The 10460-nt window shown below is 33.6% G+C and overlaps 1 non-coding gene across 1 annotated transcript; it reads right to left on the bottom strand.

Moving 5' to 3' along the window:
* Window positions 1-6751: 6751 nt before the first annotated feature.
* LOC106471241 lies at window positions 6752-9501 on the bottom strand. The gene is made up of 2 exons (XR_002613215.1): window positions 9347-9501; window positions 6752-7494 (listed from the first exon to the last, which is right to left on the bottom strand). It is a non-coding gene; the product is annotated as an uncharacterized LOC106471241 (transcript).
* Window positions 9502-10460: the final 959 nt, after the last annotated feature.

Below are 10460 nucleotides of genomic sequence, written 5' to 3'. Positions count from 1 at the left end.
AATACTCAGTCATGATGGAAACTACCTCAGGTATGGTGAGGATAACCACCACACCCAGATGGTGCCTTATTGTCTTGTTGGGAAGTCCCTTGTATCCCAAAGTATGTCTTTGTAGTTTGCTGAAACCATCACAAGTTAAGCTTTCATGCAAATGGCACAGAACATCTATGTAAGTTGCCAGACTCTCAATGTCACTCTTCTTCCAAGACTTAAACCTGGCCCAATGGACTACTTGGTTCTTCAATGAATAGAAGCTTTGGCCCAACTTGGCCATGACTGTGTCCAGCCATTCCAAGCAGTTACCTGACTGAAACACTACATAATGGTCCAAATCTTTCTTTGGTGTACTTTTGAACATCATGAGAAACATTTGATTTGCTTCACTCACAGGAACCCATGGTGTTAGCCAAAATGTATCCACTGTATTTTCTCACCCAATACCTGGCCAAGATGCCATGTTTATGGGGTAGTAGGTATAAACAGGAACTCTAAAGCCTGGTCCCTGGTTTATGGCTCTGAATTGCTTTAGGCAGCTAATAGTGAAACCTTTTTGGCCTCAGGTTTTCTTGTGAACCACAGTCACCATGCTTGGATACCTGCAGGCTGAGAGAGGATCATGATAGCCCCATGGTTTTCAGTTTTTTTAATTAGTGCCCACTCTCTCACTTACCGAGAAGAACAGTTCTGACTAACAGTTTAGTCCTTCTTGGCTGATCTTGACCAGAACTGGAGTTGTGTTGCTTTGGCTGGTGACAACATATGAGTTATATATAGACTACCTCATATGGTTTCAGACTTGCCATGCACCATTCTATCTTGGCAACCCATATAGTTCTGTACTTTCCTTATGCTGAGATAAATTCTTAAGGATAATTCCCAACCCACTGTTCTAGGTACACCAGATGTTGGCTGATCTTCCTGAGTCTGCAGTTGCAGAGAATTTGTCATCAGGGACCTACACAACATCAACAAAGGTCCTATGTGAAGAAAGGACCTTTCCTAAACTCAGCATCTCTCTTATAAAACATTTTCTCTTTAGCAGCAAACGCTCTTTCTTCGTCACGAGTATTTCTATTTGCAGAAAATGCCATTCTTTCAATGAGTAGCGTTACTTTAATCCCGTGCAACTCAAGAGCTCAAGTAAAGGAAATATGTAGATTAGCAGAAACAAAATACTCCATAATAAAATCCTATGTTCATGGCACCAAAATCTTCCCATCTTCTTAGGTATTCTCGGGTTAAATTGATTTTCACAAAGAATATTAGGTGGGTCTTTATAATGGGATGATAGGCAGGATAAGTCATAAAGTGATACTGAATATAACTAAACTGACTAAGTTTAAGCAAAGAAATAAAGATATAGATATGATGTGCAGTACAAATGAGAATAAACTTTATTTATTACTAAGACAAAAACAGGACAGAGCATGTAGTCTCCAAAAATGAAAGATTACACCATGCAGGTTGTGCTGAAACCTGTTATACTTTTGTGTTCATTGGCAGTCTGCTACAAATTTAAATTCTTAGAAAGTGAAGCTCCTCCTATTCGTATTCTATATGATGAACTCATCGAACTTGTATCAACCATAATAAAGATATTAGGTCGTCAAGAAATTAACGTCACTTTTTGAGATGAAAAAACCCCAACAACTTATATATCAACACAAAACATTTAGTAAATGAAATAGTCTCCATTCTTATCGATGATGCTTTTCCATATTACAATCAGGTTGTTAATGCCCTGATTAAAGAAATCAATTGGCTTTGAAGCAAAAAACATGTCAATGTTCACCTTCCACATTTGCATACGTCTTCCCATTAAGATGGAGTTACAGCGAATGAAAAAGATGGAAATCTGATGATGATGCCATATCTGGAGAATATGGTGGGTTGGGGAGAACTTCTCAACCCAACTCCATAATCTTGTGTTGCATCAAACACGCCACATGTGTACGTGAATTGTCGTGGAGAAGAACACTTTTCGATTGACAAGTGAAGGGCATTTCTGATGAAGGGCTTGATATAAACGTTCCAGTTGCTGACTATAGATGTTTGCATTGACATTTTAATGTGGATTGAGGAGTTCGAAATGAATTACTTCTTTGATGTCCCACCAAATGCAAAGCATCAATTTCTGTGGATGGAGTCCAGATTTGGGGGCTGGAAGTGGTTTTTGTCTAGAACCGAGCCATTGTTTTTTGCCATTTAATATTCGCATAGAGAATCCATTTTTCATCACTGGTGACATTTCTGTCCAAAAATGGTTCACATGCATTAAATGCCAGAAGAGACAAAGCAACATTAAAATGTTGGAAACGATGATCATCAGAGCGTTTGTGAAGCACCCAAACACCTTTTGTATAGTTTTCGCATATTCCTTATATGTTTATGTATTGTTTCATGAGAGTTATGCAAGTTCAGGGCCATTTCACGAGTGTGTTGCCTTGGATTAGACTCAGCAAGCGTCTTCAGAGCATTAATATCAATTCCAACATGTCGGCCCCTGCCATCACAGTTTTTAAGGCTAAAGTCACCAGAACTAAATTTGGTGAACTATCGTTGACACTTACGAACGTTCAAAACAGTTCCCTGAACTTATTTTATATTCTTTGTGGCTACAGAGGCGTTGTTTCCCTTCTTGTATTCAAATAACATTACATGCTGAAAGTGTGTCTGATCGTGTACCATCAGTATAAGGGATTAGAATATACTAAAGTTGACACATTATATAGGCTACACTAACGTGACGTTTAGGCGGTTCATTTAACTATTATACGTGATGTACGTTTTTTTGGGGTGGATAATGAAAGTGTCCCAAAACGTGACATTAATTTCTTGATGACCTAATATTTTTTGAAACAGATGACATCAGTGGAAAAAAGAGGGAATATCCTAACTACTGAGGACTCCACAACAGTGATTTGGAAAAAAGTAGAATCAACAAGGAAACTATGAAGGATTAAATGTGACCACCAGAGAACATCTGTGGTATGCATGAAACAATTCTTCATGACCATTACAAAGTAATTGGTCTCACATGCATCTGTAAGTAATGAAATGCTAAAATAATTGATATATCTGCATGCATTTCTCCATGCTACTAAGGTCTAAAAATAAAGTTGGGGCAACACCTTATTTGAGAAATTTGTTATTCTAATAACACTACTTTTGTCAATAATGAGGTATTATAATATGTTTGATTTTTAATGGGAGTAATAATATTACAGTGACTTTCCACAAAAAAAAAAAGAAACAAGTGTTAATTTCTTTTTGTTGTATACCTTCATTAGTGCCCTTTTCTCTTTTTACAGCTAAACCAAATCCAGTTTCTTAATTCTAAGCAAATAAAATGTCTATACGATGTATAAAATATGAGTAATTACTAAGACCAATTACAAAAGCAACTCACGAGATGGATTTCATACAAGCTTGAATGAGGTTTTAGTTTAATTTTATCTGTTGAATAGCATGCGTGCATAATCAGATTAACTGATCCCATACAAATTGTATAAAAGGCATAACAAAAATACTAAGTGGTAATAAACAGCTTCTTTTTCAAGAACCATGCTAAACTATAAAAAAACATAAAATTATTAGTAACGACATACTTTAAAAAATTTACAAATATCACAGCCAACCTTCTAAAATCATTGCTTGCGTAGAAGTTGGAAAATTTTGAATATAATTTTGCAAAGTTGCATATATTGTAATGATTACAATTGATTAGTTGCAATATTTAATAAATGATTGAATTGTTATGCTACTAAACTTTTAAAAACCTGTTGACATGCATTTCATTAATTAATTTCCAGACATATAGTTAAAAAGTAAGAAATAGTCACAACTGTGTTGCAGGACAGGACAAGAGAAAGATATGTAATATAACATACTACTTTTTTATTAACTTATGTGTAAGGACATTAGGATATTTGTCTGAAGAAATTTGTTACTTTTTTAGTAACTTGCCCAGCACAGAATACAAGATTATACTGAAATTCATCAAGTCTTGCCTAAGTACCACAAGGAAATACAGATGTTGAGAGATTACTGTCAGTCAAAAAGAAGTTTCCAAAGAGCAGACTAACCTATCTCTACACACCAAAATATAAAGTAGTGGTGAGAAACTCGCCAAATTAAATTAATTTTATTAATAAAACAAGGAAATGACGTTTCAGGCATCAGCCCTTCATCAGGTTTCCAGCGACAATGACACTGTTAATATAAGGGTTAGGTTGAAAGAACAAGTAACACTTGGCTTGAGCTAAGGGAAGTAACATATAAAAATATTAATAAAAGCATAAAAAATATATAAATACAGTCAGTCGTAGTAAATAAACTAAAAAAAATGGAAATTTAGAATAAAACACAGGCAACAATGTAAGAAAATGAATGAACACGTGCATTGGGTAATATTGATCAAAGGAATACAACAAAAAAGGTATGTGAACTTAATAGGAGTGAAGAACGACGGTGAAAAGAATATAAAAGTAACAAGTGGGGGAATAAAGTGAACGGGCTAAAGGGGAAAAATAGTGTGAACCTTGAACGGAAAGGTTGTAGACACAAAATGTCATGGTGAGAAATTTTGGATAAAGTGGGTTAATGGAAAGGATAAAGTTAAAGGAAACTTCTCCAAAGTTGCCCAGATCATCAAACAAAACTTCAACATCCTCACTTCCAAATCTTTAGAGAAACTCCACTTGTCAGTTTTAGACACATTAAAAACATTTTAGTCCACAGTGTCATTCAGAAATCTACCCCTAGTGTGAACCCGGGTACAGCCTATTGTCACAGAAAGAAATGCGTCACCTGCCAATATGTTAACACCATAACCTTCATATTTGGCCCCAATGGAAAATTTCAAATACAACAACCATTCACTTGCATTTCAACAAGCCTGATATACAGTAAAAAGTGCAACATACTATACGTTGGTCAAACGGGTCGCCGCTTAGAGGATAGTTCACGTGAACATATCTCTTACATAAGAAATACTGACGCTACAAATACCACTTTAATAACCCTTCACATTGCATGTCCGACTTCTTCATACTTGGACTCGTATTTGCTCCATTTATTGTAACACACAGATAACACCTGGAAAAAACGTTTTATTTTTAGATAAGGCACTGTTAAACCCTTTGGAATGAATGAAGAGGTCTCTTTTCTTTATACTTTCCATTTCCCCACCCTACACTTTCTCACACTGACACTTAGTGTCTATAACTCTTTCGTTCAAGGTTCATATTATTCTCACTTTAGTCAGCCACTGTCATTACCTTTATGTTCTTTTCACCGTTGTTCTTACCCCTATTAAGTTCACATACCTTTTATTGTTGTATCCCTTTGGACAATATTACCCAACGCACGTATTCATTCATTTTTTGTTCTACATTTCAATTTTTTTTTATTTAGTATATTTACTACGACCGACTGTATTTGTACAATCTTTATACTATTGTTTTTATTTGTTACTTCCCTTAGCTTATTTGTAGCTTCAGGAACCTGTTCTGGAGCCAAGTGTTACTTGTTCTTTCAACCTAACCCTTATATTAACAATTCAATTGTCACTGGAAACCTAATTAAGTGCTGTTGCCTGAAACATAGTTTTCTTATTAAAATTATTTCCCTTTGGCGAGTTTTTCACCACTACTATATATTCTATGTTGCATTTTGTTATTTCCTTGCCTACACAATTATTTTATTACTTATCTGCACACCATCAATGAGTTTAGGATGGTGAAGGATAGCACATGGTCCAATTGAAATGATAGAACTGAACAACGGGCAGTCTAAGGATGAGAGTGCTTTATGTAAAGAAAGACCACAGGAACAAAGTTAGACTAGGAAGATGAACTGTAGACTGAAAAAAGATGAACAGAAATGTTTAGAGGCCCAGATGAAATCTGTATTGGTAAAAGAACCGTTGAAAAAGAGAGAAAAAAGCTGTGGTGACTCTTTGAAAGTGACTTGTAGTATTACAAACTAGGTTGAAGAGCATATTAAGGAAATATTGCATAAGGATTTTCAGAATTGGGGTAACTCCCTTTTATATACATCAAAAAATAATTAATAAAAAAAAACAAGATATGAATGGGTGGAGGAATGAGATAATTTGGAATGTAAGAATTTGAATGATGAAAAATGTCATGCAGAAACTGAAATGATCTTTAGAAATACCATGTAAATCTAGTTCTCATAAGTGAAGCCACAGCTATAGTTATGTCTCAGTACTCGGAGACTATGTAATGTTTTCTGCCATTAAAGACTGATGTGTGCCATATTTTTGACCAGACTCCCCCTATATTTCCTTATGCTTGTCATAGACATTAGTATTAGTTCTATTACACTTTATATAACACCACAGTCTTTATCCAATTTCTTTGGATTTTTCAACAGGATTTTAAGTACAGTATGCCATAGTCATTACCAATGACAGAGCTCATCAGGCAAGCTGGGACACAACAAACACAGTAGTAGTTGGAACACTACTTATACAAGCCATTTGTTACAACAATGGTTATAGTGTGAATGCCTTTCCTTACCATAACAAATGTTGTTGTAACAAACATATTCCCTTATATTTAGCCCTGTTTTTTTTTAAATACAATCTTTAGGTATAGTAAGGTGACACCATGTGAAATTTTTACATTGCAAAGTGAACAAACATTCAAAAACGAATGAATATATTATGCATAAATGCTATTTTTTATTAGAGTGCTTTAAGTTTACAAATGAAAGTATGCAGACAGAGTTTGTAATTTTTAATGCTTCCATTAAATTAGCAAGTGAACACAGGTACAGTCAAATAATAAAATTGAAGGGAGCAAGACCTATCACATTTTTTTTCAGTAATAGAACATTCTGGTATCATTACTTCATTATATCAGTTTTGAGAAACCACATAAGTTATATACGATTTTATCACTATATAAAATAAAATGTTTTAGTCCACCAGAAGTAAAACAAAGACACTGATGTAATAAAATTAAATTCTGTTCCTCAAACATGTACACTTAAATCACAAATTATTAATCAATGACACAGCTTGGATCACCGACAAAAAAATCATATACTTTACAAGTAGATACATGTACATGGCACAACTTGGCCTGGTAACAGCAATAAAGTCATAATTTCACTGCTACTTAAGTATACATTTACAACTAAGCAAAGGAATGTTTATACAAAGCTTCTCAGCCAGATTTAAACAATAAAATGGCAACCTGGCCTAAATAGAAATAGATAAAATGCTTTGTCTCATGAGTAACATAACTTCCAAAATTACGTCCAACTATACAATGCCAAGTTGGATTGTATTTCTTGTCAAACTCCTTCTTAATAAAGGCAGCTATATCCTTCTCGATGTTGTATTTTTCCAGTGCCTGGGTTGCTATGTCCACAGCATCTTGCTGCATTTCCTCAGACATATCAGCATTCTTGATGACAGCCTTTTTGTCAGACATAGAGATCACTTTGAAAATAAGATTCTGTCTATAAAAAAAAGATCAAAGACATCATGTTTTTCATTTTCTATAGCTTTATTTCTCCTTACATATTTTGTTTACAAATTAACTTTCATTTTTATAAATTAATACAGGAAATGTGTCAACTTACTTCTGTTCCTATTGTTACAAATACTCTATTAGGCTAATTAGCTAATTTAAGAAATTAGTTTTACTGATTTCAATCTTTACAAATCTTTTATTGGCTTACTTCGGGTACAAAAAAATTGTTCACAGAGATATCTAAATACACAAAATAAAATTCTTACAAATATGAAGAATAAATTCAAATATTTTAAAATAAAACATACAAAACACCTTATACTGTTATTAACAACAGAAATGTGACATGAGAAAGTTACTGGTATATATGCATTGAGTACATAGTACATTTTGTTGTCCAGTCTTACAGCTGCATTTGTGTCATTTCTGCATAATGCTGTATTTTTAACTGGACTGTATGTTTTATTATGCACTAAAGATTCTTTTTTGTTACTACTAGATAACATTAAAAGAACAATTTACTTAGGGAAAAGCTGATAATGGTAGAGAAAGCAAATGCAACAATTCCATTAGAAACAACAGTAGCAGAATTAAAACAAAAACCCAAAACTAGGAAAGAATAGTGTATAAAGACTTATAAAAATTAAGCTAATATAACATACACACAACAACTGGTCCTTGAAGGTTGTTATTACTCACACACCCTTGAGCAAAGTAAAAACTTAAACCCACACATAATTTATAAAGGAAACCACAAATTCCCTTAAGTGCTGAAACTGAAAGCAACTCAGTCCATAAGCAAACTACCCTGTGAGATAAACAAAATTGTCTTAACTGAACTCTAGCCTGTATTATTCAAATCTTAAACTTTTATCCACTTGTCCTATTATCTTCAAACTATAACAAAAGGAAGTTGGGGGTTTTAATCCCCTCAATTCCCCCTCACTGATGAAATGCAAGTTTGTTTTTTTAGTGGACTTGGAGAGCTGAAACTCTGAAAAACTCAACATCAGATTCTGTTCATTTCATCAATCACTATATTTAAAAATAAAATACTCTGGATAAATACTCAAATAGAACAAATGGAAGTCCTACGATTCTTTCAACTGTAAATAAATTTAACATACCCGACGCTACCCTGTAGATCATTATCCTAAAACTAAAACAACTTACAGTTATACAAAGTTTGGGAAACGTACGTCAATATATATTAGTATTCTTTTTTCATTTGCGTTATCTTCTGAAAGATGATTAGTTCTTTCACTGTTTTATGATTCACAACTTTTTCTTTTCCTACAAAATTACAAGGATCTAGCTTCTGATCTCCAAAGATCTATAAGTATAACTATTTATTTTGTAGAAATATACCTGTTCTCAGTGCTACATAGGTGATATCGCGTCAACAATTTGATGTTTACAAGGATACAGGGAAAATTCATCGTGTGCACTATGTTTTTATTAATAATATTATTATCACTATTACTGAGTATTCCTATTAGTATATTATTATACTTGCGGGTTCTACTTCACCTACAACAGTGGGATGCTGAAAATGAATAATTAAGCTAGAAAAGTTAATTGTATATTCAGCGCTAAATGAAAGAGAACTTATGCATAAAGGCGACAACAACCATCAGTAACAGTAATGGTAACTAATATGAGACCTCCAATTTAAATTTAATTAAAAGTTCTCTTGAAGTTGAACTTTAGGAAAAATTAAAGTTAACGCAAGTAGTAAGTATGAGTGTAAAATATTAATTTAAAATTAAGAGGCAATTAACTTTAAGTTAGCGATCTGCACTTGGGTTATATATAAATATAAGTTAAACCGAACCTACCTGTGTAAACTAAAAGTTAAGAAATAGCTATTGCAAGTTGTACGCTTGAGCCACAGAACTTATCCGGTTCGAATACTGCGTTCCAGTGTTACTGAGGTTTCCACACGTGACAGATGACTATGTTACCACGCAAAACGAACGTCTATCCATTGATCTGCCGCTTGTTTTGCAGTCAAAATTGAAAATTTTGATTGGCTATGAAACTAACGATTCGCACGATCATTTGCTGAAAACGTATCTTCTAACAATCTTCTATCAACCCACAATTCTTCACATTCGGACTTACTTGTAACACTTCGGAAGTAATCGGAAGACGCAGTAAAAGTATAGCAATTTATCGTGAACGTGACTGTGAAAGTGGTAAGCAAACACAGTGGGTGTGTTCCAGTAAAGAATTGTGTTAAGCTTTAATTAACTAGTTTAGATTTTTCTAAAACATTCAAAATATTATACCGCAATAACGATAGCATAATCTACGTTGGTAACCTTCCTCCTGACATTCGAAGCATAGATATAGAACGCTTGTTTAACAAATTTGGAAAAATAAATTTTATTTAAAAAAAAGGCGAGGCCCCTCCATTTGCTTTCGTAGAATTTGAAGATGCTAGGTTGGTAATGGTAGTTTATTAGGTTCAAAAGTTAGGCCTAAAAGAACGTTTATTATAATATTATTATTATTAAATAGTATATTAGTAATACACACACACACACACACTTGTTGATAAATCCAGGTAAATATAAATTTTAATTATAACTTTACGTTTAGGTTTCATGTAAAATTTGATTACACCACGCCAAATTAGAAATAACTACAGTCTACAGATGCTAAGGTAAAATCTTTTTTTTATGAATACGAGTGTAGACTAGGTAAGATGAAAGGTGTGTTTAGTTTTTTAAGTGAGGAACGTGAAACATGGTAGTATATGTTTTTTGTAATAAAGCAGTAGTGAGCTGTCAACACAAACTAAGTATTGTTTGGAAAGAGCAGTAATGGTTTTATTACATAAGCTTTAAAGTGGTTAATTTTTAATTTAACCATTGCTGACAATTCAAGTACTTCCACTATTATTATTAATATACAGGGGTTGGACAAAATAATGGAAACACCTAACAT

Source organism: Limulus polyphemus, unplaced genomic scaffold, assembly GCF_000517525.1.
Source record: "Limulus polyphemus unplaced genomic scaffold, Limulus_polyphemus-2.1.2 Scaffold4490, whole genome shotgun sequence".
Classification (NCBI taxonomy): domain Eukaryota; kingdom Metazoa; phylum Arthropoda; class Merostomata; order Xiphosura; family Limulidae; genus Limulus; species Limulus polyphemus.
Note: the sequence above shows the minus strand (reverse complement) of the source record. Positions and strands in the feature narration are given on the sequence as shown.